At 43.1% G+C, this 25670-nt stretch overlaps 37 non-coding genes across 37 annotated transcripts; all 37 read right to left on the bottom strand.

The window, feature by feature from the left end:
* Positions 1–277: 277 nt before the first annotated feature.
* trnae-uuc (transfer RNA glutamic acid (anticodon UUC)) lies at positions 278–349 on the bottom strand. Its single transcript has one exon. It is a non-coding gene; the product is annotated as a tRNA-Glu (tRNA).
* Positions 350–2963: 2614 nt separating this feature from the next.
* On the bottom strand, positions 2964–3035 carry trnae-uuc (transfer RNA glutamic acid (anticodon UUC)). The gene has a single exon. It is a non-coding gene; the product is annotated as a tRNA-Glu (tRNA).
* Positions 3036–3983: 948 nt separating this feature from the next.
* trnae-uuc (transfer RNA glutamic acid (anticodon UUC)) lies at positions 3984–4055 on the bottom strand. Its single transcript has one exon. It is a non-coding gene; the product is annotated as a tRNA-Glu (tRNA).
* A 406-nt stretch (positions 4056–4461) lies between these two features.
* trnae-cuc (transfer RNA glutamic acid (anticodon CUC)) lies at positions 4462–4533 on the bottom strand. Its single transcript has one exon. It is a non-coding gene; the product is annotated as a tRNA-Glu (tRNA).
* A 470-nt stretch (positions 4534–5003) lies between these two features.
* On the bottom strand, positions 5004–5075 carry trnae-uuc (transfer RNA glutamic acid (anticodon UUC)). The gene has a single exon. It is a non-coding gene; the product is annotated as a tRNA-Glu (tRNA).
* Positions 5076–6022: 947 nt separating this feature from the next.
* On the bottom strand, positions 6023–6094 carry trnae-cuc (transfer RNA glutamic acid (anticodon CUC)). Its single transcript has one exon. It is a non-coding gene; the product is annotated as a tRNA-Glu (tRNA).
* A 406-nt stretch (positions 6095–6500) lies between these two features.
* On the bottom strand, positions 6501–6572 carry trnae-cuc (transfer RNA glutamic acid (anticodon CUC)). The gene has a single exon. It is a non-coding gene; the product is annotated as a tRNA-Glu (tRNA).
* Positions 6573–7522: 950 nt separating this feature from the next.
* On the bottom strand, positions 7523–7594 carry trnae-cuc (transfer RNA glutamic acid (anticodon CUC)). Its single transcript has one exon. It is a non-coding gene; the product is annotated as a tRNA-Glu (tRNA).
* A 470-nt stretch (positions 7595–8064) lies between these two features.
* Positions 8065–8136, bottom strand: trnae-uuc (transfer RNA glutamic acid (anticodon UUC)). The gene has a single exon. It is a non-coding gene; the product is annotated as a tRNA-Glu (tRNA).
* Positions 8137–8542: 406 nt separating this feature from the next.
* On the bottom strand, positions 8543–8614 carry trnae-cuc (transfer RNA glutamic acid (anticodon CUC)). The gene has a single exon. It is a non-coding gene; the product is annotated as a tRNA-Glu (tRNA).
* Positions 8615–9084: 470 nt separating this feature from the next.
* Positions 9085–9156, bottom strand: trnae-uuc (transfer RNA glutamic acid (anticodon UUC)). Its single transcript has one exon. It is a non-coding gene; the product is annotated as a tRNA-Glu (tRNA).
* A 406-nt stretch (positions 9157–9562) lies between these two features.
* trnae-cuc (transfer RNA glutamic acid (anticodon CUC)) lies at positions 9563–9634 on the bottom strand. Its single transcript has one exon. It is a non-coding gene; the product is annotated as a tRNA-Glu (tRNA).
* A 470-nt stretch (positions 9635–10104) lies between these two features.
* Positions 10105–10176, bottom strand: trnae-uuc (transfer RNA glutamic acid (anticodon UUC)). The gene has a single exon. It is a non-coding gene; the product is annotated as a tRNA-Glu (tRNA).
* A 947-nt stretch (positions 10177–11123) lies between these two features.
* On the bottom strand, positions 11124–11195 carry trnae-cuc (transfer RNA glutamic acid (anticodon CUC)). The gene has a single exon. It is a non-coding gene; the product is annotated as a tRNA-Glu (tRNA).
* Positions 11196–11601: 406 nt separating this feature from the next.
* trnae-cuc (transfer RNA glutamic acid (anticodon CUC)) lies at positions 11602–11673 on the bottom strand. The gene has a single exon. It is a non-coding gene; the product is annotated as a tRNA-Glu (tRNA).
* A 950-nt stretch (positions 11674–12623) lies between these two features.
* On the bottom strand, positions 12624–12695 carry trnae-cuc (transfer RNA glutamic acid (anticodon CUC)). The gene has a single exon. It is a non-coding gene; the product is annotated as a tRNA-Glu (tRNA).
* A 470-nt stretch (positions 12696–13165) lies between these two features.
* Positions 13166–13237, bottom strand: trnae-uuc (transfer RNA glutamic acid (anticodon UUC)). The gene has a single exon. It is a non-coding gene; the product is annotated as a tRNA-Glu (tRNA).
* A 406-nt stretch (positions 13238–13643) lies between these two features.
* trnae-cuc (transfer RNA glutamic acid (anticodon CUC)) lies at positions 13644–13715 on the bottom strand. The gene has a single exon. It is a non-coding gene; the product is annotated as a tRNA-Glu (tRNA).
* Positions 13716–14185: 470 nt separating this feature from the next.
* Positions 14186–14257, bottom strand: trnae-uuc (transfer RNA glutamic acid (anticodon UUC)). Its single transcript has one exon. It is a non-coding gene; the product is annotated as a tRNA-Glu (tRNA).
* A 406-nt stretch (positions 14258–14663) lies between these two features.
* Positions 14664–14735, bottom strand: trnae-cuc (transfer RNA glutamic acid (anticodon CUC)). Its single transcript has one exon. It is a non-coding gene; the product is annotated as a tRNA-Glu (tRNA).
* Positions 14736–15205: 470 nt separating this feature from the next.
* trnae-uuc (transfer RNA glutamic acid (anticodon UUC)) lies at positions 15206–15277 on the bottom strand. The gene has a single exon. It is a non-coding gene; the product is annotated as a tRNA-Glu (tRNA).
* A 947-nt stretch (positions 15278–16224) lies between these two features.
* Positions 16225–16296, bottom strand: trnae-cuc (transfer RNA glutamic acid (anticodon CUC)). Its single transcript has one exon. It is a non-coding gene; the product is annotated as a tRNA-Glu (tRNA).
* Positions 16297–16702: 406 nt separating this feature from the next.
* trnae-uuc (transfer RNA glutamic acid (anticodon UUC)) lies at positions 16703–16774 on the bottom strand. The gene has a single exon. It is a non-coding gene; the product is annotated as a tRNA-Glu (tRNA).
* A 949-nt stretch (positions 16775–17723) lies between these two features.
* trnae-uuc (transfer RNA glutamic acid (anticodon UUC)) lies at positions 17724–17795 on the bottom strand. The gene has a single exon. It is a non-coding gene; the product is annotated as a tRNA-Glu (tRNA).
* Positions 17796–18201: 406 nt separating this feature from the next.
* On the bottom strand, positions 18202–18273 carry trnae-cuc (transfer RNA glutamic acid (anticodon CUC)). The gene has a single exon. It is a non-coding gene; the product is annotated as a tRNA-Glu (tRNA).
* Positions 18274–18743: 470 nt separating this feature from the next.
* Positions 18744–18815, bottom strand: trnae-uuc (transfer RNA glutamic acid (anticodon UUC)). The gene has a single exon. It is a non-coding gene; the product is annotated as a tRNA-Glu (tRNA).
* Positions 18816–19223: 408 nt separating this feature from the next.
* On the bottom strand, positions 19224–19295 carry trnae-cuc (transfer RNA glutamic acid (anticodon CUC)). The gene has a single exon. It is a non-coding gene; the product is annotated as a tRNA-Glu (tRNA).
* A 470-nt stretch (positions 19296–19765) lies between these two features.
* On the bottom strand, positions 19766–19837 carry trnae-uuc (transfer RNA glutamic acid (anticodon UUC)). The gene has a single exon. It is a non-coding gene; the product is annotated as a tRNA-Glu (tRNA).
* A 408-nt stretch (positions 19838–20245) lies between these two features.
* On the bottom strand, positions 20246–20317 carry trnae-cuc (transfer RNA glutamic acid (anticodon CUC)). Its single transcript has one exon. It is a non-coding gene; the product is annotated as a tRNA-Glu (tRNA).
* A 470-nt stretch (positions 20318–20787) lies between these two features.
* Positions 20788–20859, bottom strand: trnae-uuc (transfer RNA glutamic acid (anticodon UUC)). Its single transcript has one exon. It is a non-coding gene; the product is annotated as a tRNA-Glu (tRNA).
* A 406-nt stretch (positions 20860–21265) lies between these two features.
* On the bottom strand, positions 21266–21337 carry trnae-cuc (transfer RNA glutamic acid (anticodon CUC)). The gene has a single exon. It is a non-coding gene; the product is annotated as a tRNA-Glu (tRNA).
* Positions 21338–21805: 468 nt separating this feature from the next.
* Positions 21806–21877, bottom strand: trnae-uuc (transfer RNA glutamic acid (anticodon UUC)). Its single transcript has one exon. It is a non-coding gene; the product is annotated as a tRNA-Glu (tRNA).
* A 947-nt stretch (positions 21878–22824) lies between these two features.
* trnae-uuc (transfer RNA glutamic acid (anticodon UUC)) lies at positions 22825–22896 on the bottom strand. Its single transcript has one exon. It is a non-coding gene; the product is annotated as a tRNA-Glu (tRNA).
* A 408-nt stretch (positions 22897–23304) lies between these two features.
* Positions 23305–23375, bottom strand: trnae-cuc (transfer RNA glutamic acid (anticodon CUC)). Its single transcript has one exon. It is a non-coding gene; the product is annotated as a tRNA-Glu (tRNA).
* A 472-nt stretch (positions 23376–23847) lies between these two features.
* Positions 23848–23919, bottom strand: trnae-cuc (transfer RNA glutamic acid (anticodon CUC)). Its single transcript has one exon. It is a non-coding gene; the product is annotated as a tRNA-Glu (tRNA).
* A 948-nt stretch (positions 23920–24867) lies between these two features.
* trnae-uuc (transfer RNA glutamic acid (anticodon UUC)) lies at positions 24868–24939 on the bottom strand. The gene has a single exon. It is a non-coding gene; the product is annotated as a tRNA-Glu (tRNA).
* A 408-nt stretch (positions 24940–25347) lies between these two features.
* trnae-cuc (transfer RNA glutamic acid (anticodon CUC)) lies at positions 25348–25418 on the bottom strand. Its single transcript has one exon. It is a non-coding gene; the product is annotated as a tRNA-Glu (tRNA).
* Positions 25419–25670: the final 252 nt, after the last annotated feature.

The raw sequence follows: 25670 nt of genomic DNA, 5'->3' as shown, positions 1-25670 counted from the left end.
ATGGACTTTCATCAAGCTACAATGCACTGTCGTGTTCTCTCCCCATTCAGCTCACAAAACATCTACACCGCAACATCCGGGGACCTAATTTCTCATACAATAGCAGGATAGGTCTATGACTTACAGCAATCATCAGCCCTTCACAGCTTGACTTAGGACCAGCCTATTTAACAGAACAGATATGGAACGTGTAACAATCTCTGTCTGATTCATTCTCAACATGATGCTCTCCTATATGCACAAATTTGGTCCCAATTGACAGTTTTCAATAGCTTAGTTCCCTGACCGGGAATCGAACCCGGGCCGCGGCGGTGAAAACGCCGAATCCTAGCCACTAGACCATCAGGGACATTTTTCCTTGTTTGGAAGGCACTTTTTCAGGAATTTCTGGCCATTAAAAGGAACAGGAGTTGAAGTAGCACCATCTAAAGACTTAAAGAAGTAAATAGAAGAAGACAGATTGTTTGAAGCAGGGAATGAAAGAGGCCATCTTTGTCGACCTGATATAACCATCATGTAAAAGGGGAGCCTGTTTAAACCATCTACACCGCAAATTTCAGGGACCTATTTTCTCATACAATAGCAAATGGTTCTATGACTGGCAGGCATCATCAGCCATTCAGAGCTTGACTCAGGACCAGCACATTTAACTGAACTGATATGGATTGTGTAACGTTCTAGGTCTGTTCATTCTCAACATGATGCTCTCCTATGTCCACAAATTTGGTTCCAATTGACAGGTTTCAATAGTTTAGTTCCCTGACCGGGAACCGAACCCGGGCCGCGGCGGTGAGAGCGCCGAATCCTAGCCACTAGACCATCAGGTACATATTTTCCTGGTTTTGGAAGGCAATTTTTCAGTAAAATCTGGCCATTAAAAGGAGCAGGAGTTGTAGTAGCACCATCTAATGACTTAAAGAAGTAGGTAGGAGAAGAGAGATTGTTTGAAGCAGGGAATGAAAGAGGCCATCTTTGTTGACCTTATATAACCATCATGTAAAAGAGGAGCCTGTTCATTGCATGGACTTTCATCAAGCTACAATGCACTGTCGTGTTCTCTCCCCATTCAGCTCACAAAACATCTACACCGCAACATCCGGGGACCTAATTTCTCATACAATAGCAGCAGGGGCGGCTCCTGGCATAGGCGAAGTAGGCGGTTGCCTAGGGCGCAAAATGCCGAGAGGGCGGCACAAGGGACTGATTTATCATGACGTGACACATGCAATATAAACCAATACATTCACATCACAACATCATCTTCTAAACCCGGGGACGCACCGGAGATAGAAGCGCCGCGAAAGCTGTCCGCTTCCTTTCCGCGCCCATGTTAAATAATTGGGCTGTTCGCACCGGCAGCGCCGCGGCCGCTCGCGATCTGCAGCGATGGTTTCGGGGTCTGTTCTATTTTTTTCGCTCGCTGCGAGCAAATCGGGCCGGAAAACACATTGAAAATTGATATATTTCAAACGATATAACATAAGTGATATATTATATACATGATTAAATATACATCCCATACTTTCGATTTCTCCGCTGTTCTCCTGGAGTTTAATTTCCCTGTTTATTGCCGCCACATGATAAAAATGTCCCCATCTTCAATTATGTCCTTAATCCCAGTGTTTGGAGTGTAACGCGTTACTGTAATTCCACTACTTTTAGCGGTAACCAGCATGTAATGAAGTATTTTTTTTTAAATCAAGTAACGCAGTTACAATTACTGAAATTTAAATGAGTTCGTTAGCCTCACTACGGAGTCCCTCTGGTACGGACTCTGGTGACATCGGTAGATTTTTTATTTATTTAACGAAATTAAAGAATTGTTAATATGCGGCCTCAAATTAATTATTGCGTGGTAAGTTACCAGCAAGACGGAGACGAACGGATCCCAAAGCTCCATTACGCACACGACGCGCTTCTGTGCGCTTTGGAGAGGTTGCTTTGTTATTTAAGATAAACATTAATTCGTTAATTAAAAATAATTCCACCGATGTCATGTCACTACAGTTATGATGTCGGAAATGGCAACAGAGTTGTTAGTGCTGTTGTGGCGATCTCAGGGTAATCTGCCGTGACTTTAATCCAGGACACCGGCAGAGTTGTTTATATTTTTAAGGCCGCCCTCATTTGCGATCTCCAGCAGCTGATCTTCTTCTTAACCAGACATGCTGGATTCACCTGGTTTGTTGACAAATGGGTCCGACAAATACCGTGCTGGTTTGTGTTCGGCGAAAAAGTGACGTGACCGAGACAAGCGTCTTGACATGCATAAAGCAAGAGTCATAACGCAGAGAATCCGGTCATTTTTCAAAATAAAACGGTTTTATTTTGAAAAATTACCGGATAATAGATAAAACAGAAAACATGTAAAATGTTTATTCTTTCTGTGCGGCCTGGTACCGACCTGGTGTTAGACTGTGGTAAGAGTTGAAGATGAGTCAAAAAAGGATTAAATTATCAGGTGCACGATTCAGAAACCGCAGCAAAGTAGGGGAGGAGAAGAAAGAACAATATAGAGGTAGAATCACCCCGATTGCGGACATCATTAATGTTTATTTATGTCGACATGACATGATATGCTGTCAGTACAGCTGATTTCAGACTTTTTATATTTTTATTATATATTTTTATTATTTTTTATAGCTTAGAATTTTGTCTGCCTGTGTGTGCATCTGTATACAGTCCAAAAGTTCTTGGGGATGCATGACAATTTGCGTGTGTATGTTGGGGGGGCGCCATTCTGAAATCCCGCCTAGGGCGCCAACATTGCCAGGGCCGGCCCTGAATAGCAGGATAGGTCTATGACTTACAGCAATCATCAGCCCTTCACAGCTTGACTTAGGACCAGCCTATTTAACAGAACGGATATGGAACGTGTAACAATCTCTGTCTGATTCATTCTCAACATGATGCTCTCCTATATGCACAAATTTGGTCCCAATTGACAGTTTTCAATAGCTTAGTTCCCTGACCGGGAATCGAACCCGGGCCGCGGCGGTGAAAACGCCGAATCCTAGCCACTAGACCATCAGGGACATTTGTCCTTGTTTGGAAGGCACTTTTTCAGGAATTTCTGGCCATTAAAAGGAACAGGAGTTGAAGTAGCACCATCTAAAGACTTAAAGAAGTAAATAGAAGAAGACAGATTGTTTGAAGCAGGGAATGAAAGAGGCCATCTTTGTCGACCTGATATAACCATCATGTAAAAGGGGAGCCTGTTTAAACCATCTACACCGCAAATTTCAGGGACCTATTTTCTCATACAATAGCAAATGGTTCTATGACTGGCAGGCATCATCAGCCATTCAGAGCTTGACTCAGGACCAGCACATTTAACTGAACTGATATGGATTGTGTAACGTTCTAGGTCTGTTCATTCTCAACATGATGCTCTCCTATGTCCACAAATTTGGTTCCAATTGACAGGTTTCAATAGTTTAGTTCCCTGACCGGGAACCGAACCCGGGCCGCAGCGGTGAGAGCGCCGAATCCTAGCCACTAGACCATCAGGTACATATTTTCCTGGTTTTGGAAGGCAATTTTTCAGTAAAATCTGGCCATTAAAAGGAGCAGGAGTTGTAGTAGCACCATCTAATGACTTAAAGAAGTAGGTAGGAGAAGAGAGATTGTTTGAAGCAGGGAATGAAAGAGGCCATCTTTGTTGACCTTATATAACCATCATGTAAAAGAGGAGCCTGTTCATTGCATGGACTTTCATCAAGCTACAATGCACTGTCGTGTTCTCTCCCAATTCAGCTCACAAAACATCTACACCGCAACATCCGGGGACCTAATTTTTCATACAATAGCAGGATAGGTCTATGACTTACAGCAATCATCAGCCCTTCACAGCTTGACTTAGGACCAGCCTATTTAACAGAACGGATATGGAACGTGTAACAATCTCTGTCTGATTCATTCTCAACATGATGCTCTCCTATGTGCACAAATTTGGTCCCAATTGACAGTTTTCAATAGCTTAGTTCCCTGACCGGGAATCGAACCCGGGCCGCGGCGGTGAAAACGCCGAATCCTAGCCACTAGACCATCAGGGACATTTTTCCTTGTTTGGAAGGCACTTTTTCAGGAATTTCTGGCCATTAAAAGGAACAGGAGTTGAAGTAGCACCATCTAAAGACTTAAAGAAGTAAATAGAAGAAGACAGATTGTTTGAAGCAGGGAATGAAAGAGGCCATCTTTGTCGACCTGATATAACCATCATGTAAAAGGGGAGCCTGTTTAAACCATCTACACCGCAAATTTCAGGGACCTATTTTCTCATACAATAGCAAATGGTTCTATGACTGGCAGGCATCATCAGCCATTCAGAGCTTGACTCAGGACCAGCACATTTAACTGAACTGATATGGATTGTGTAACGTTCTAGGTCTGTTCATTCTCAACATGATGCTCTCCTATGTCCACAAATTTGGTTCCAATTGACAGGTTTCAATAGTTTAGTTCCCTGACCGGGAATCGAACCCGGGCCGCGGCGGTGAGAGCGCCGAATCCTAGCCACTAGACCATCAGGGACATATTTTCCTGGTTTTGGAAGGCAATTTTTCAGTAAAATCTGGCCATTAAAAGGAGCAGGAGTTGTAGTAGCACCATCTAATGACTTAAAGAAGTAGGTAGGAGAAGAGAGATTGTTTGAAGCAGGGAATGAAAGAGGCCATCTTTGTTGACCTTATATAACCATCATGTAAAAGAGGAGCCTGTTCATTGCATGGACTTTCATCAAGCTACAATGCACTGTCGTGTTCTCTCCCAATTCAGCTCACAAAACATCTACACCGCAACATCCGGGAACCTAATTTTTCATACAATAGCAGGATAGGTCTATGACTTACAGCAATCATCAGCCCTTCACAGCTTGACTTAGGACCAGCCTATTTAACAGAACGGATATGGAACGTGTAACAATCTCTGTCTGATTCATTCTCAACATGATGCTCTCCTATGTGCACAAATTTGGTTCCAATTGACAGTTTTCAATAGCTTAGTTCCCTGACCGGGAATCGAACCCGGGCCGCGGCGGTGAAAACGCCGAATCCTAGCCACTAGACCATCAGGGACAGTTTTCCTTGTTTGGAAGGCACTTTTTCAGGAATTTCTGGCCATTAAAAGGAACAGGAGTTGAAGTAGCACCATCTAAAGACTTAAAGAAGTAAATAGGAGAAGACAGATTGTTTGAAGCAGGGCATGAAAGAGGCCATCTTTGTCGACCTGATATAACCATCATGTAAAAGGGGAGCCTGTTTAAACCATCTACACCGCAAATTTCGGGGACCTATTTTCTCATACAATAGCGAATGGTTCTATGACTTGCAGGCATCATCAGCCATTCACAGCTTGACTCAGGACCAGCCTATTTAACAGAACGGATATGGAACGTGTAACAATCTCCATCTGATTCATTCTCAACATGATGTTCTCCTATATGCACAAATTATGTTCCTATTGACAGTTTTCAATAGTTTAGTTCCCTGACCAAATCGAACCCGGGCTGCGGCAGTGAGAGCGCCGAATCCTAGCCACTAGACCATCAGGGACATATTTTCCTGGTTTTGGAAGGCACTTTTTCAGTAAAATCTGGCCATTAAAAGGAGCAGGAGTTGTAGTAGCACCATTTAATGACTTAAAGAAGTAGGTAGGAGAAGAAAAATTGTTTGAAGCAGGGAATGAAAGAGGCCATCTTTCTTGACCTTATATAACCATCATGTAAAAGAGGAGCCTGTTTATTACATGGACTTTCATCAAGCTACAATGCACTGTCGTGTTCTCTCCCCATTCAGCTTACAAAACATCTACACCGCAACATCCGGGGACCTAATTTCTCATACAATAGCAGGATAGGTCTATGACTTACAGCAATCATCAGCCCTTCACAGCTTGACTTAGGACCAGCCTATTTAACAGAACGGATATGGAACGTGTAACAATCTCTGTCTGATTCATTCTCAACATGATGCTCTCCTATATGCACAAATTTGGTTCCAATTGACAGTTTTCAAAAGTTTAGTTCCCTGACCGGGAATCGAACCCGGGCCGCGGCGGTGAGAGCGCCGAATCCTAGCCACTAGACCATCAGGGACATTTTTCCTTGTTTGGAAGGCACTTTTTTAAGAATTTCTGGCCATTAAAAGGAACAGGAGTTGAAGTAGCACCATCTAAAGACTTAAATAAGTAAATAGGAGAAGACAGATTGTTTGAAGCAGGGAATGAAAGAGGCCATCTTTGTCGACCTGATATAACCATCATGTAAAAGGGGAGCCTGTTTAAACCATCTACACCGCAAATTTCAGGGACCTATTTTCTCATACAATAGCAAATGGTTCTATGACTGGCAGGCATCATCAGCCATTCACAGCTTGACTCAGGACCAGCACATTTAACTGAACTGATATGGCTTGTGTAACATTCTAGGTCTGTTCATTCTCAACATGATGCTCTCCTATGTCCACAAATTTGGTTCCAATTGACAGGTTTCAATAGTTTAGTTCCCTGACCGGGAATCGAACCCGGGCCGCAGCGGTGAGAGCGCCGAATCCTAGCCACTAGACCATCAGGGACATATTTTCCTGGTTTTGGAAGGCACTTTTTCAGTAAAATCTGGCCATTAAAAGGAGCAGGAGTTGTAGTAGCACCATCTAATGACTTAAAGAAGTAGGTAGGAGAAGAGAGATTGTTTGAAGCAGGGAATGAAAGAGGCCATCTTTGTTGACCTTATATAACCATCATGTAAAAGAGGAGCCTGTTCATTGCATGGACTTTCATCAAGCTACAATGCACTGTCGTGTTCTCTCCCCATTCAGCTCACAAAACATCTACACCGCAACATCCGGGGACCTAATTTTTCATACAATAGCAGGATAGGTCTATGACTTACAGCAATCATCAGCCCTTCACAGCTTGACTTAGGACCAGCCTATTTAACAGAACGGATATGGAACGTGTAACAATCTCTGTCTGATTCATTCTCAACATGATGCTCTCCTATGTGCACAAATTTGGTTCCAATTGACAGTTTTCAATAGCTTAGTTCCCTGACCTGGAATCGAACCCGGGCCGCGGCGGTGAAAACGCTGAATCCTAGCCACTAGACCATCAGGGACATTTTTCCTTGTTTAGAAGGCACTTTTTCAGGAATTTCTGGCCATTAAAAGGAACAGGAGTTGAAGTAGCACCATCTAAAGACTTAAAGAAGTAAATAGGAGAAGGCAGATTGTTTGAAGCAGGGAATGAAAGAGGCCATCTTTGTCGACCTGATATAACCATCATGTAAAAGGGGAGCCTGTTTAAACCATCTACACCGCAAATTTCAGGGACCTATTTTCTCATACAATAGCAAATGGTTCTATGACTTGCATTCATCATCAGCCATTCACAGCTTGACTCAGGACCAGCACATTTAACTGAACTGATATGGATTGAGTAACATTATAGGTCTGATTCATTCTCAACATGATGCTCTCCTATATGCACAAATTTTGGTTCCAATTGACAGTTTTCAATAGTTTAGTTCCCTGACCGGGAATCGAACCCGGGCCGCGGCGGTGAGAGCGCCGAATCCTAGCCACTAGACCATCAGGGACATATTTTCCTGGTTTTGGAAGGCACTTTTTCAGTAAAATCTGGCCATTAAAAGGAGCAGGAGTTGTTGTAGCACCATCTAATGACTTAAAGAAGTAGGTAGGAGAAGAGAGATTGTTTGAAGCAGGGAATGAAAGAGGCCATCTTTCCTGACCTTATATAACCATCATGTAAAAGAGGAGCCTGTTTATTACATGGACTTTCATCAAGCTACAATGCACTGTCGTGTTCTCTCCCCATTCAGCTCACAAAACATCTACACCGCAACATCCGGGGACCTAATTTCTCATACAATAGCAGGATAGGTCTATGACTTACAGCAATCATCAGCCCTTCACAGCTTGACTTAGGACCAGCCTATTTAACAGAACGGATATGGAACGTGTAACAATCTCTGTCTGATTCATTCTCAACATGATGCTCTCCTATATGCACAAATTTGGTCCCAATTGACAGTTTTCAATAGCTTAGTTCCCTGACCGGGAATCGAACCCGGGCCGCGGCGGTGAAAACGCCGAATCCTAGCCACTAGACCATCAGGGACATTTTTCCTTGTTTGGAAGGCACTTTTTCAGGAATTTCTGGCCATTAAAAGGAACAGGAGTTGAAGTAGCACCATCTAAAGACTTAAAGAAGTAAATAGAAGAAGACAGATTGTTTGAAGCAGGGAATGAAATAGGCCATCTTTGTCGACCTGATATAACCATCATGTAAAAGGGGAGCCTGTTTAAACCATCTACACCGCAAATTTCAGGGACCTATTTTCTCATACAATAGCAAATGGTTCTATGACTGGCAGGCATCATCAGCCATTCAGAGCTTGACTCAGGACCAGCACATTTAACTGAACTGATATGGATTGTGTAACGTTCTAGGTCTGTTCATTCTCAACATGATGCTCTCCTATGTCCACAAATTTGGTTCCAATTGACAGGTTTCAATAGTTTAGTTCCCTGACCGGGAATCGAACCCGGGCCGCGGCGGTGAGAGCGCCGAATCCTAGCCACTAGACCATCAGGGACATATTTTCCTGGTTTTGGAAGGCAATTTTTCAGTAAAATCTGGCCATTAAAAGGAGCAGGAGTTGTAGTAGCACCATCTAATGACTTAAAGAAGTAGGTAGGAGAAGAGAGATTGTTTGAAGCAGGGAATGAAAGAGGCCATCTTTGTTGACCTTATATAACCATCATGTAAAAGAGGAGCCTGTTCATTGCATGGACTTTCATCAAGCTACAATGCACTGTCGTGTTCTCTCCCAATTCAGCTCACAAAACATCTACACCGCAACATCCGGGGACCTAATTTTTCATACAATAGCAGGATAGGTCTATGACTTACAGCAATCATCAGCCCTTCACAGCTTGACTTAGGACCAGCCTATTTAACAGAACGGATATGGAACGTGTAACAATCTCTGTCTGATTCATTCTCAACATGATGCTCTCCTATGTGCACAAATTTGGTCCCAATTGACAGTTTTCAATAGCTTAGTTCCCTGACCGGGAATCGAACCCGGGCCGCGGCGGTGAAAACGCCGAATCCTAGCCACTAGACCATCAGGGACATTTTTCCTTGTTTGGAAGGCACTTTTTCAGGAATTTCTGGCCATTAAAAGGAACAGGAGTTGAAGTAGCACCATCTAAAGACTTAAAGAAGTAAATAGAAGAAGACAGATTGTTTGAAGCAGGGAATGAAAGAGGCCATCTTTGTCGACCTGATATAACCATCATGTAAAAGGGGAGCCTGTTTAAACCATCTACACCGCAAATTTCAGGGACCTATTTTCTCATACAATAGCAAATGGTTCTATGACTGGCAGGCATCATCAGCCATTCAGAGCTTGACTCAGGACCAGCACATTTAACTGAACTGATATGGATTGTGTAACGTTCTAGGTCTGTTCATTCTCAACATGATGCTCTCCTATGTCCACAAATTTGGTTCCAATTGACAGGTTTCAATAGTTTAGTTCCCTGACCGGGAATCGAACCCGGGCCGCGGCGGTGAGAGCGCCGAATCCTAGCCACTAGACCATCAGGGACATATTTTCCTGGTTTTGGAAGGCAATTTTTCAGTAAAATCTGGCCATTAAAAGGAGCAGGAGTTGTAGTAGCACCATCTAATGACTTAAAGAAGTAGGTAGGAGAAGAGAGATTGTTTGAAGCAGGGAATGAAAGAGGCCATCTTTGTTGACCTTATATAACCATCATGTAAAAGAGGAGCCTGTTCATTGCATGGACTTTCATCAAGCTACAATGCACTGTCGTGTTCTCTCCCAATTCAGCTCACAAAACATCTACACCGCAACATCCGGGAACCTAATTTTTCATACAATAGCAGGATAGGTCTATGACTTACAGCAATCATCAGCCCTTCACAGCTTGACTTAGGACCAGCCTATTTAACAGAACGGATATGGAACGTGTAACAATCTCTGTCTGATTCATTCTCAACATGATGCTCTCCTATGTGCACAAATTTGGTTCCAATTGACAGTTTTCAATAGCTTAGTTCCCTGACCGGGAATCGAACCCGGGCCGCGGCGGTGAAAACGCCGAATCCTAGCCACTAGACCATCAGGGACAGTTTTCCTTGTTTGGAAGGCACTTTTTCAGGAATTTCTGGCCATTAAAAGGAACAGGAGTTGAAGTAGCACCATCTAAAGACTTAAAGAAGTAAATAGGAGAAGACAGATTGTTTGAAGCAGGGCATGAAAGAGGCCATCTTTGTCGACCTGATATAACCATCATGTAAAAGGGGAGCCTGTTTAAACCATCTACACCGCAAATTTCGGGGACCTATTTTCTCATACAATAGCGAATGGTTCTATGACTTGCAGGCATCATCAGCCATTCACAGCTTGACTCAGGACCAGCCTATTTAACAGAACGGATATGGAACGTGTAACAATCTCCATCTGATTCATTCTCAACATGATGTTCTCCTATATGCACAAATTATGTTCCTATTGACAGTTTTCAATAGTTTAGTTCCCTGACCAAATCGAACCCGGGCTGCGGCAGTGAGAGCGCCGAATCCTAGCCACTAGACCATCAGGGACATATTTTCCTGGTTTTGGAAGGCACTTTTTCAGTAAAATCTGGCCATTAAAAGGAGCAGGAGTTGTAGTAGCACCATTTAATGACTTAAAGAAGTAGGTAGGAGAAGAAAAATTGTTTGAAGCAGGGAATGAAAGAGGCCATCTTTCTTGACCTTATATAACCATCATGTAAAAGAGGAGCCTGTTTATTACATGGACTTTCATCAAGCTACAATGCACTGTCGTGTTCTCTCCCCATTCAGCTTACAAAACATCTACACCGCAACATCCGGGGACCTAATTTCTCATACAATAGCAGGATAGGTCTATGACTTACAGCAATCATCAGCCCTTCACAGCTTGACTTAGGACCAGCCTATTTAACAGAACGGATATGGAACGTGTAACAATCTCTGTCTGATTCATTCTCAACATGATGCTCTCCTATATGCACAAATTTGGTTCCAATTGACAGTTTTCAAAAGTTTAGTTCCCTGACCGGGAATCGAACCCGGGCCGCGGCGGTGAGAGCGCCGAATCCTAGCCACTAGACCATCAGGGACATTTTTCCTTGTTTGGAAGGCACTTTTTTAAGAATTTCTGGCCATTAAAAGGAACAGGAGTTGAAGTAGCACCATCTAAAGACTTAAATAAGTAAATAGGAGAAGACAGATTGTTTGAAGCAGGGAATGAAAGAGGCCATCTTTGTCGACCTGATATAACCATCATGTAAAAGGGGAGCCTGTTTAAACCATCTACACCGCAAATTTCAGGGACCTATTTTCTCATACAATAGCAAATGGTTCTATGACTGGCAGGCATCATCAGCCATTCACAGCTTGACTCAGGACCAGCACATTTAACTGAACTGATATGGCTTGTGTAACATTCTAGGTCTGTTCATTCTCAACATGATGCTCTCCTATGTCCACAAATTTGGTTCCAATTGACAGGTTTCAATAGTTTAGTTCCCTGACCGGGAATCGAACCCGGGCCGCAGCGGTGAGAGCGCCGAATCCTAGCCACTAGACCATCAGGGACATATTTTCCTGGTTTTGGAAGGCACTTTTTCAGTAAAATCTGGCCATTAAAAGGAGCAGGAGTTGTAGTAGCACCATCTAATGACTTAAAGAAGTAGGTAGGAGAAGAGAGATTGTTTGAAGCAGGGAATGAAAGAGGCCATCTTTGTTGACCTTATATAACCATCATGTAAAAGAGGAGCCTGTTCATTGCATGGACTTTCATCAAGCTACAATGCACTGTCGTGTTCTCTCCCCATTCAGCTCACAAAACATCTACACCGCAACATCCGGGGACCTAATTTTTCATACAATAGCAGGATAGGTCTATGACTTACAGCAATCATCAGCCCTTCACAGCTTGACTTAGGACCAGCCTATTTAACAGAACGGATATGGAACGTGTAACAATCTCTGTCTGATTCATTCTCAACATGATGCTCTCCTATGTGCACAAATTTGGTTCCAATTGACAGTTTTCAATAGCTTAGTTCCCTGACCTGGAATCGAACCCGGGCCGCGGCGGTGAAAACGCTGAATCCTAGCCACTAGACCATCAGGGACATTTTTCCTTGTTTAGAAGGCACTTTTTCAGGAATTTCTGGCCATTAAAAGGAACAGGAGTTGAAGTAGCACCATCTAAAGACTTAAAGAAGTAAATAGGAGAAGGCAGATTGTTTGAAGCAGGGAATGAAAGAGGCCATCTTTGTCGACCTGATATAACCATCATGTAAAAGGGGAGCCTGTTTAAACCATCTACACCGCAAATTTCAGGGACCTATTTTCTCATACAATAGCAAATGGTTCTATGACTTGCATTCATCATCAGCCATTCACAGCTTGACTCAGGACCAGCACATTTAACTGAACTGATATGGATTGAGTAACATTATAGGTCTGATTCATTCTCAACATGATGCTCTCCTATATGCACAAATTTTGGTTCCAATTGACAGTTTTCAATAGTTTAGTTCCCTGACCGGGAATCGAACCCGGGCCGCGGCGGTGAGAGCGCCGAATCCTAGCCACTAGACCATCAGGGACATATTTTCCTGGTTTTGGAAGGCACTTTTTCAGTAAAATCTGGCCATTAAAAGGAGCAGGAGTTGTTGTAGCACCATCTAATGACTTAAAGAAGTAGGTAGGAGAAGAGAGATTGTTTGAAGCAGGGAATGAAAGAGGCCATCTTTCCTGACCTTATATAACCATCATGTAAAAGAGGAGCCTGTTTATTACATGGACTTTCATCAAGCTACAATGCACTGTCGTGTTCTCTCCCCATTCAGCTCACAAAACATCTACACCGCAACATCCGGGGACCTAATTTCTCATACAATAGCAGGATAGGTCTATGACTTACAGCAATCATCAGCCCTTCACAGCTTGACTTAGGACCAGCCTATTTAACAGAACGGATATGGAACGTGTAACAATCTCTGTCTGATTCATTCTCAACATGATGCTCTCCTATATGCACAAATTTGGTCCCAATTGACAGTTTTCAATAGCTTAGTTCCCTGACCGGGAATCGAACCCGGGCCGCGGCGGTGAAAACGCCGAATCCTAGCCACTAGACCATCAGGGACATTTTTCCTTGTTTGGAAGGCACTTTTTCAGGAATTTCTGGCCATTAAAAGGAACAGGAGTTGAAGTAGCACCATCTAAAGACTTAAAGAAGTAAATAGAAGAAGACAGATTGTTTGAAGCAGGGAATGAAATAGGCCATCTTTGTCGACCTGATATAACCATCATGTAAAAGGGGAGCCTGTTTAAACCATCTACACCGCAAATTTCAGGGACCTATTTTCTCATACAATAGCAAATGGTTCTATGACTGGCAGGCATCATCAGCCATTCAGAGCTTGACTCAGGACCAGCACATTTAACTGAACTGATATGGATTGTGTAACGTTCTAGGTCTGTTCATTCTCAACATGATGCTCTCCTATGTCCACAAATTTGGTTCCAATTGACAGGTTTCAATAGTTTAGTTCCCTGACCGGGAATCGAACCCGGGCCGCGGCGGTGAGAGCGCCGAATCCTAGCCACTAGACCATCAGGGACATATTTTCCTGGTTTTGGAAGGCAATTTTTCAGTAAAATCTGGCCATTAAAAGGAGCAGGAGTTGTAGTAGCACCATCTAATGACTTAAAGAAGTAGGTAGGAGAAGAGAGATTGTTTGAAGCAGGGAATGAAAGAGGCCATCTTTGTTGACCTTATATAACCATCATGTAAAAGAGGAGCCTGTTCATTGCATGGACTTTCATCAAGCTACAATGCACTGTCGTGTTCTCTCCCAATTCAGCTCACAAAACATCTACACCGCAACATCCGGGGACCTAATTTTTCATACAATAGCAGGATAGGTCTATGACTTACAGCAATCATCAGCCCTTCACAGCTTGACTTAGGACCAGCCTATTTAACAGAACGGATATGGAACGTGTAACAATCTCTGTCTGATTCATTCTCAACATGATGCTCTCCTATGTGCACAAATTTGGTCCCAATTGACAGTTTTCAATAGCTTAGTTCCCTGACCGGGAATCGAACCCGGGCCGCGGCGGTGAAAACGCCGAATCCTAGCCACTAGACCATCAGGGACATTTTTCCTTGTTTGGAAGGCACTTTTTCAGGAATTTCTGGCCATTAAAAGGAACAGGAGTTGAAGTAGCACCATCTAAAGACTTAAAGAAGTAAATAGAAGAAGACAGATTGTTTGAAGCAGGGAATGAAAGAGGCCATCTTTGTCGACCTGATATAACCATCATGTAAAAGGGGAGCCTGTTTAAACCATCTACACCGCAAATTTCAGGGACCTATTTTCTCATACAATAGCAAATGGTTCTATGACTGGCAGGCATCATCAGCCATTCAGAGCTTGACTCAGGACCAGCACATTTAACTGAACTGATATGGATTGTGTAACGTTCTAGGTCTGTTCATTCTCAACATGATGCTCTCCTATGTCCACAAATTTGGTTCCAATTGACAGGTTTCAATAGTTTAGTTCCCTGACCGGGAATCGAACCCGGGCCGCGGCGGTGAGAGCGCCGAATCCTAGCCACTAGACCATCAGGGACATATTTTCCTGGTTTTGGAAGGCAATTTTTCAGTAAAATCTGGCCATTAAAAGGAGCAGGAGTTGTAGTAGCACCATCTAATGACTTAAAGAAGTAGGTAGGAGAAGAGAGATTGTTTGAAGCAGGGAATGAAAGAGGCCATCTTTGTTGACCTTATATAACCATCATGTAAAAGAGGAGCCTGTTCATTGCATGGACTTTCATCAAGCTACAATGCACTGTCGTGTTCTCTCCCAATTCAGCTCACAAAACATCTACACCGCAACATCCGGGAACCTAATTTTTCATACAATAGCAGGATAGGTCTATGACTTACAGCAATCATCAGCCCTTCACAGCTTGACTTAGGACCAGCCTATTTAACAGAACGGATATGGAACGTGTAACAATCTCTGTCTGATTCATTCTCAACATGATGCTCTCCTATGTGCACAAATTTGGTTCCAATTGACAGTTTTCAATAGCTTAGTTCCCTGACCGGGAATCGAACCCGGGCCGCGGCGGTGAAAACGCCGAATCCTAGCCACTAGACCATCAGGGACAGTTTTCCTTGTTTGGAAGGCACTTTTTCAGGAATTTCTGGCCATTAAAAGGAACAGGAGTTGAAGTAGCACCATCTAAAGACTTAAAGAAGTAAATAGGAGAAGACAGATTGTTTGAAGCAGGGCATGAAAGAGGCCATCTTTGTCGACCTGATATAACCATCATGTAAAAGGGGAGCCTGTTTAAACCATCTACACCGCAAATTTCGGGGACCTATTTTCTCATACAATAGCGAATGGTTCTATGACTTGCAGGCATCATCAGCCATTCACAGCTTGACTCAGGACCAGCCTATTTAACAGAACGGATATGGAACGTGTAACAATCTCCATCTGATTCATTCTCAACATGATGTTCTCCTATATGCACAAATTATGTTCCTATTGACAGTTTTCAATAGTTTAGTTCCCTGACCAAATCGAACCCGGGCTGCGGCAGTGAGAGCGCCGAATCCTAGCCACTAGACCATCAGGGACATATTTTCCTGGTTTTGGAAGGCACTTTTTCAGTAAAATCTGGCCATTAAAAGGAGCAGGAGTTGTAGTAGCACCATTTAATGACTTAAAGAAGTAGGTAGGAGAAGAAAGATTGTTTGAAGCAGGGAATGAAAGAGGCCATCTTTCTTGACCTTATATAACCATCATGTAAAAGAGGAGCCTGTTTATTACATGGACTTTCATCAAGCTACAATGCACTGTCGTGTTCTCTCCCCATTCAGCTTACAAAACATCTACACCGCAACATCCGGGGACCTAATTTCTCATACAATAGCAGGATAGGTCTATGACTTACAGCAATCATCAGCCCTTCACAGCTTGACTTAGGACCAGCCTATTTAACAGAACGGATATGGAACGTGTAACAATCTCTGTCTGATTCATTCTCAACATGATGCTCTCCTATATGCACAAATTTGGTTCCAATTGACAGTTTTCAAAAGTTTAGTTCCCTGACCGGGAATCGAACCCGGGCCGCGGCGGTGAGAGCGCCGAATCCTAGCCACTAGACCATCAGGGACATTTTTCCTTGTTTGGAAGGCACTTTTTTAGGAATTTCTGGCCATTAAAAGGAACAGGAGTTGAAGTAGCACCATCTAAAGACTTAAATAAGTAAATAGGAGAAGACAGATTGTTTGAAGCAGGGAATGAAAAAGGCCATCTTTGTCGACCTGATATAACCATCATGTAAAAGGGGAGCCTGTTTAAACCATCTACACCGCAAATTTCAGGGACCTATTTTCTCATACAATAGCAAATGGTTCTATGACTGGCAGGCATCATCAGCCATTCACAGCTTGACTCAGGACCAGCACATTTAACTGAACTGATATGGATTGTGTAACATTCTAGGTCTGTTCATTCTCAACATGATGCTCTCCTATGTGCACAAATTTGGTTCCAATTGACAGTTTTCAATAGCTTAGTTCCCTGACCGGGAATCGAACCCGGGCCGCGGCGGTGAAAACGCCGAATCCTAGCCACTAGACCATCAGGGACATTTTTCCTTGTTTGGAAGGCACTTTTTCAGGAATTTCTGGCCATTAAAAGGAACAGGAGTTGAAGTAGCACCATCTAAAGACTTAAAGAAGTAAATAGGAGAAGACAGATTGTTTGAAGCAGGGAATGAAAGAGGCCATCTTTGTCGACCTGATATAACCATCATGTAAAAGGGGAGCCTGTTTAAACCATCTACACCGCACATTTCGGGTACCTATTTTCTCATACAATAGCAAATGGTTCTATGACTTGCATTCATCATCAGCCATTCACAGCTTGACTCAGGACCAGCACATTTAACTGAACTGATATGGATTGAGTAACATTCTAGGTCTGATTCATTCTCAACATGATGCTCTCCTATATGCACAAATTTTGGTTCCAATTGACAGTTTTCAATAGTTTAGTTCCCTGACCGGGAATCGAACCCGGGCCGCGGCGTGAGAGCGCCGAATCCTAGCCACTAGACCATCAGCGACATATTTTCCTGGTTTTGGAAGGCACTTTTTCAGTAAAATCTGGCCATTAAAAAGAGCAGGAGTTGTTGTAGCACCATCTAATGACTTAAAGAAGTAGGTAGGAGAAGAGAGATTGTTTGAAGCAGGGAATGAAAGAGGCCATCTTTCTTGACCTTATATAACCATCATGTAAAAGAGGAGCCTGTTTATTACATGGACTTTCATCAAGCTACAATGCACTGTCGTGTTCTCTCCCCATTCAGCTCACAAAACATCTACACCGCAACATCCGGGGACCTAATTTCTCATACAATAGCAGGATAGGTCTATGACTTACAGCAATCATCAGTCCTTCACAGCTTGACTTAGGACCAGCCTATTTAACAGAACGGATATGGAACGTGTAACAATCTCTGTCTGATTCATTCTCAACATGATGCTCTCCTATATGCACAAATTTGGTCCCAATTGACAGTTTTCAATAGCTTAGTTCCCTGACCGGGAATCGAACCCGGGCCGCGGCGGTGAAAACGCAGAATCCTAGCCACTAGACCATCAGGGACATTTTTCCTTGTTTGGAAGGCACTTTTTCAGGAATTTCTGGCCATTAAAAAGAACAGGAGTTGAAGTAGCACCATCTAAAGACTTAAAGAAGTAAATAGAAGAAGACAGATTGTTTGAAGCAGGGAATGAAAGAGGCCATCTTTGTCGACCTGATATAACCATCATGTAAAAGGGGAGCCTGTTTAAACCATCTACACCGCAAATTTCAGGGACCTATTTTCTCATACAATAGCAAATGGTTCTATGACTGGCAGGCATCATCAGCCATTCAGAGCTTGACTCAGGACCAGCACATTTAACTGAACTGATATGGATTGTGTAACGTTCTAGGTCTGTTCATTCTCAACATGATGCTCTCCTATGTCCACAAATTTGGTTCCAATTGACAGGTTTCAATAGTTTAGTTCCCTGACCGGGAATCGAACCCGGGCCGCGGCGGTGAGAGCGCCGAATCCTAGCCACTAGACCATCAGGGACATATTTTCCTGGTTTTGGAAGGCAATTTTTCAGTAAAATCTGGCCATTAAAAGGAGCAGGAGTTGTAGTAGCACCATCTAATGACTTAAAGAAGTAGGTAGGAGAAGAGAGATTGTTTGAAGCAGGGAATGAAAGAGGCCATCATTGTTGACCTTATATAACCATCATGTAAAAGAGGAGCCTGTTCATTGCATGGACTTTCATCAAGCTACAATGCACTGTCGTGTTCTCTCCCAATTCAGCTCACAAAACATCTACACCGCAACATCCGGGGACCTAATTTTTCATACAATAGCAGGATAGGTCTATGACTTACAGCAATCATCAGCCCTTCACAGCTTGACTTAGGACCAGCCTATTTAACAGAACGGATATGGAACGTGTAACAATCTCTGTCTGATTCATTCTCAACATGATGCTCTCCTATGTGCACAAATTTGGTTCCAATTGACAGTTTTCAATAGCTTAGTTCCCTGACCGGGAATCGAACCCGGGCCGCGGCGGTGAAAACGCCGAATCCTAGCCACTAGACCATCAGGGACATTTTTCCTTGTTTGGAAGGCACTTTTTCAGGAATTTCTGGCCATTAAAAGGAACAGGAGTTGAAGTAGCACCATCTAAAGACTTAAAGAAGTAAATAGGAGAAGACAGATTGTTTGAAGCAGGGAATGAAAGAGGCCATCTTTGTCGACCTGATATAACCATCATGTAAAAGGGGAGCCTGTTTAAACCATCTACACCGCACATTTCGGGTACCTATTTTCTCATACAATAGCAAATGGTTCTATGACTTGCATTCATCATCAGCCATTCACAGCTTGACTCAGGACCAGCACATTTAACTGAACTGATATGGATTGAGTAAGATTCTAGGTCTGATTCATTCTCAACATGATGCTCTCCTATATGCACAAATTTTGGTTCCAATTGACAGTTTTCAATAGTTTAGTTCCCTGACCGGGAATCGAACCCGGGCCGCGGCGGTGAGAGCGCCGAATCCTAGCCACTAGACCATCAGGGACATATTTTCCTGGTTTTGGAAGGCACTTTTTCAGTAAAATCTGGCCATTAAAAGGAGCAGGAGTTGTTGTAGCACCATCTAATGACTTAAAGAAGTAGGTAGGAGAAGAGAGATTGTTTGAAGCAGGGAATGAAAGAGGCCATCTTTCTTGACCTTATATAACCATCATGTAAAAGAGGAGCCTGTTTATTACATGGACTTTCATCAAGCTACAATGCACTGTCGTGTTCTCTCCCCATTCAGCTCACAAAACATCTACACCGCAACATCCGGGGACCTAATTTCTCATACAATAGCAGGATAGGTCTATGACTTACAGCAATCATCAGCCCTTCACAGCTTGACTTAGGACCAGCCTATTTAACAGAACGGATATGGAACGTGTAACAATCTCTGTCTGATTCATTCTCAACATGATGCTCTCCTATATGCACAAATTTGGTCCCAATTGACAGTTTTCAATAGCTTAGTTCCCTGACCGGGAATCGAACCCGGGCCGCGGCGGTGAAAACGCAGAATCCTAGCCACTAGACCATCAGGGACATTTTTCCTTGTTTGGAAGGCACTTTTTCAGGAATTTCTGGCCATTAAAAGGAACAGGAGTTGAAGTAGCACCATCTAAAGACTTAAAGAAGTAAATAGAAGAAGACAGATTGTTTGAAGCAGGGAATGAAAGAGGCCATCTTTGTCGACCTGATATAACCATCATGTAAAAGGGGAGCCTGTTTAAACCATCTACACCGCAAATTTCAGGGACCTATTTTCTCATACAATAGCAAATGGTTCTATGACTTGCATTCATCATCAGCCATTCACAGCTTGACTCAGGACCAGCACATTTAACTGAACTGATATGGATTGAGTAACATTCTAGGTCTGATTCATTCTCAACATGATGCTCTCCTATATGCACAAATTTTGGTTCCAATTGACAGTTTTCAATAGTTTAGTTCCCTGACCGGGAATCGAACCCGGGCCGCGGCGGTGAGAGCGCCGAATCCTAGCCACTAGACCATCAGGGACATATTTTCCTGGTTTTGGAAGGCACTTTTTCAGTAAAACCTGGCCATTAAAAGGAGCAGGAGTTGTTGTAGCACCATCTAATGACTTAAAGAAGTAGGTAGGAGAAGAGAGATTGTTTGAAGCAGGGAATGAAAGAGGCCATCTTTCTTGACCTTATATAACCATCATGTAAAAGAGGAGCCTGTTTATTACATGGACTTTCATCAAGCTACAATGCACTGTCGTGTTCTCTCCCCATTCAGCTCACAAAACATCTACACCGCAACATCCGGGGACCTAATTTCTCATACAATAGCAGGATAGGTCTATGACTTACAGCAATCATCAGCCCTTCACAGCTTTACTTAGGACCAGCCTATTTAACAGAACGGATATGGAACGTGTAACAATCTCTGTCTGATTCATTCTCAACATGATGCTCTCCTATATGCACAAATTTGGTCCCAATTGACAGTTTTCAATAGCTTAGTTCCCTGACCGGGAATCGAACCCGGGCCGCGGCGGTGAAAACGCAGAATCCTAGCCACTAGACCATCAGGGACATTTTTCCTTGTTTGGAAGGCACTTTTTCAGGAATTTCTGGCCATTAAAAGGAACAGGAGTTGAAGTAGCACCATCTAAAGACTTAAAGAAGTAAATAGAAGAAGACAGATTGTTTGAAGCAGGGAATGAAAGAGGCCATCTTTGTCGACCTGATATAACCATCATGTAAAAGGGGAGCCTGTTTAAACCATCTACACCGCAAATTTCAGGGACCTATTTTCTCATACAATAGCAAATGGTTCTATGACTGGCAGGCATCATCAGCCATTCAGAGCTTGACTCAGGACCAGCACATTTAACTGAACTGATATGGATTGTGTAACGTTCTAGGTCTGTTCATTCTCAACATGATGCTCTCCTATGTCCACAAATTTGGTTCCAATTGACAGGTTTCAATAGTTTAGTTCCCTGACCGGGAATCGAACCCGGGCCGCGGCGGTGAGAGCGCCGAATCCTAGCCACTAGACCATCAGGGACATATTTTCCTGGTTTTGGAAGGCACTTTTTCAGTAAAATCTGGCCATTAAAAGGAGCAGGAGTTGTAGTAGCACCATCTAATGACTTAAAGAAGTAGGTAGGAGAAGAGAGATTGTTTGAAGCAGGGAATGAAAGAGGCCATCTTTGTTGACCTTATATAACCATCATGTAAAAGAGGAGCCTGTTCATTGCATGGACTTTCATCAAGCTACAATGCACTGTCGTGTTCTCTCCCCATTCAGCTCACAAAACATCTACACCGCAACATCCGGGGACCTAATTTTTCACACAATAGCAAATGGTTCTATGATTTGCATTCATCATCAGCCATTCACAGCTTGACTCAGGACCAGCACATTTAACTGAACTGATATGGATTGTGTAACATTCTAGGTCTGTTCATTCTCAACATGATGCTCTCCTATGTCCACAAATTTGGTTCCAATTGACAGTTTTCAATAGCTTAGTTCCCTGACCGGGAATCGAACCTGGGCCGCGGCGGTGAAAACGCCGAATCCTAGCCACTAGACCATCAGGGACAGTTTTCCTTATTTGGAAGGCACTTTTTCAGGAATTTCTGGACATTAAAAGGAACAGGAGTTGAAGTAGCACCATCTAAAGACTTAAAGAAGTAAATAGGAGAAGACAGATTGTTTGAAGCAGGGAATGAAAGAGGCCATCTTTGTCGACCTGATATAACCATCATGTAAAAGGGGAGCCTGTTTAAACCATCTACACCGCAAATTTCGGGGACCTATTTTCTCATACAATAGCGAATGGTTCTATGACTTGCAGGCATCATCAGCCATTCACAGCTTGACTCAGGACCAGCCTATTTAACAAAACGGATATGGAACGTGTAACAATCTCCATCTGATTCATTCTCAACATGATGTTCTCCTATATGCACAAATTATGTTCCTATTGACAGTTTTCAATAGTTTAGTTCCCTGACCAAATCGAACCCGGGCTGCGGCGGTGAGAGCGCCGAATCCTAGCCACTATACCATCAGGGACATATTTTCCTGGTTTTGGAAGGCACTTTTTCAGTAAAATCTGGCCATTAAAAGGAGCAGGAGTTGTAGTAGCACCATCTAATGACTTAAAGAAGTAGGTAGGAGAAGAGAGATTGTTTGAAGCAGGGAATGAAAGAGGCCATCTTTGTTGACCTTATATAACCATCATGTAAAAGAGGAGCCTGTTCATTGCATGGACTTTCATCAAGCTACGAAGCACTGTCGTGTTCTCTCCCCATTCAGCTCACAAAACATCTACACCGCAACATCCGGGGACCTAATTTTTCATACAATAGCAGGATAGGTCTATGACTTACAGCAATCATCAGCCCTTCACAGCTTGACTTAGGACCAGCCTATTTAACAGAACAGATATGGAACGTGTAACAATCTCTGTCTGATTAATTCTCAACATGATGCTCTCCTATGTGCACAAATTTGGTTCCAATTGACAGTTTTCAATAGCTTAGTTCCCTGACCTGGAATCGAACCCGGGCCGCGGCGGTGAAAACGCCGAATCCTAGCCACTAGACCATCAGGGACATTTTTCCTTGTTTAGAAGGCACTTTTTCAGGAATTTCTGGCCATTAAAAGGAACAGGAGTTGAAGTAGCACCATCTAAACACTTAAAGAAGTAAATAGGAGAAGACAGATTGTTTGAAGCAGGGAATGAAAGAGGCCATCTTTGTCGACCTGATATAACCATCATGTAAAACGGGAGCCTGTTTAAACCATCTACACCGCACATTTCGGGTACCTATTTTCTCATACAATAGCAAATGGTTCTATGACTTGCATTCATCATCAGCCATTCACAGCTTGACTCAGGACCAGCACATTTAACTGAACTGATATGGATTGAGTAACATTCTAGGTCTGATTCATTCTCAACATGATGCTCTCCTATATGCACAAATTTTGGTTCCAATTGACAGTTTTCAATAGTTTAGTTCCCTGACCGGGAATCGAACCCGGGCCCGACGGTGAGAGCGCCGACTCCTAGCCACTAGACCATCAGGGACATATTTTCCTGGTTTTGGAAGGCACTTTTTCAGTAAAATCTGGCCATTAAAAGGAGCAGGAGTTGTTGTAGCACCATCTAATGACTTAAAGAAGTAGGTAGGAGAAGAGAGATTGTTTGAAGCAGGGAATGAAAGAGGCCATCTTTGTTGACCTTATGTAACCGTCATGTAAAAGAGGAGCCTGTTCATTGCATGGACTTTCATCAAGCTACAATGCACTGTCGTGTTCTCTCCCCATTCAGCTCACAATACATCTACAACGCAACATCCGGGGACCTAATTTTTCATACAATAGCAGGATAGGTCTATGACTTACAGCAATCATCAGCCCTTCACAGCTTGACTTAGGACCAGCCTATTTAACAGAACGGATATGGAACGTGTGTAAAAATCTCCGTCTGATTAATTCTCAACATGATGCTCTCCTATATGCACAAATTTGGTTCCAATTGACAGTTTTCAATAGTTTAGTTCCCTGACCGGGAATCGAACCCGGGCCGCGGCGGTGAGAGCGCCGAATCATAGCCACTAGAACATCAGGGACATTTTTCCTTGTTTGGAAGGCAATTTTTTAGGAATTTCTGGCCATTAAAAGGAACAGGAGTTGAAGTAGCACCATCTAAAGACTTAAATAAGTAAATAGGAGAAGACAGATTGTTTGAAGCAGGGAATGAAAGAGGCCATCTTTGTCGACCTGATATAACCATCATGTAAAAGGGGAGCCTGTTTAAACCATCTACACCGCAAATTTCAGGGACCTATTTTCTCATACAATAGCAAATGGTTCTATGACTGGCAGGCATCATCAGCCATTCACAGCTTGACTCAGGACCAGCACATTTAACTGAACTGATATGGATTGTGTAACATTCTAGGTCTGTTCATTCTCAACATGATGCTCTCCTATGTCCACAAATTTGGTTCCAATTGACAGGTTTCAATAGTTTAGTTCCCTGACCGGCAATCGAACCCGTGCCGCGGCGGTGAGAGCGCCGAATCCTAGCCACTAGACCATCAGGGACATATTTTCCTGGTTTTGGAAGGCACTTTTTCAGTAAAATCTGGCCATTAAAAGGAGCAGGAGTTGTAGTAGCACCATCTAATGACTTAAAGAAGTAGGTAGGAGAAGAGAGATTGTTTGAAGCAGGGAATGAAAGAGGCCATCTTTGTTGACCTTATATAACCATCATGTAAAAGAGGAGCCTGTTCATTGCATGGACTTTCATGAAGCTACAATGCACTGTCGTGTTCTCTCCCCATTCAGCTCACAAAACATCTACACCGCAACATCCGGGGACCTAATTTTTCATACAATAGCAGGATAGGTCTATGACTTACAGCAATCATCAGCCCTTCACAGCTTGACTTAGGACCAGCCTATTTAACAGAACAGATATGGAACGTGTAACAATCTCTGTCTGATTAATTCTCAACATGATGCTCTCCTATGTGCACAAATTTGGTTCCAATTGACAGTTTTCAATAGCTTAGTTCCCTGACCTGGAATCGAACCCGGGCCGCGGCGGTGAAAACGCCGAATCCTAGCCACTAGACCATCAGGGACATTTTTCCTTGTTTAGAAGGCACTTTTTCAGGAATTTCTGGCCATTAAAAGGAACAGGAGTTGAAGTAGCACCATCTAAACACTTAAAGAAGTAAATAGGAGAAGACAGATTGTTTGAAGCAGGGAATGAAAGAGGCCATCTTTGTCGACCTGATATAACCATCATGTAAAACGGGAGCCTGTTTAAACCATCTACACCGCACATTTCGGGTACCTATTTTCTCATACAATAGCAAATGGTTCTATGACTTGCATTCATCATCAGCCATTCACAGCTTGACTCAGGACCAGCACATTTAACTGAACTGATATGGATTGAGTAACATTCTAGGTCTGATTCATTCTCAACATGATGCTCTCCTATATGCACAAATTTTGGTTCCAATTGACAGTTTTCAATAGTTTAGTTCCCTGACCGGGAATCGAACCCGGGCCCGACGGTGAGAGCGCCGACTCCTAGCCACTAGACCATCAGGGACATATTTTCCTGGTTTTGGAAGGCACTTTTTCAGTAAAATCTGGCCATTAAAAGGAGCAGGAGTTGTTGTAGCACCATCTAATGACTTAAAGAAGTAGGTAGGAGAAGAGAGATTGTTTGAAGCAGGGAATGAAAGAGGCCATCTTTGTTGACCTTATGTAACCGTCATGTAAAAGAGGAGCCTGTTCATTGCATGGACTTTCATCAAGCTACAATGCACTGTCGTGTTCTCTCCCCATTCAGCTCACAATA

This window comes from Limanda limanda, chromosome 4 (assembly GCF_963576545.1).
Source record: "Limanda limanda chromosome 4, fLimLim1.1, whole genome shotgun sequence".
NCBI classification, from domain to species: domain Eukaryota; kingdom Metazoa; phylum Chordata; class Actinopteri; order Pleuronectiformes; family Pleuronectidae; genus Limanda; species Limanda limanda.
This window is presented reverse-complemented; position numbering and strand designations above follow the sequence as displayed.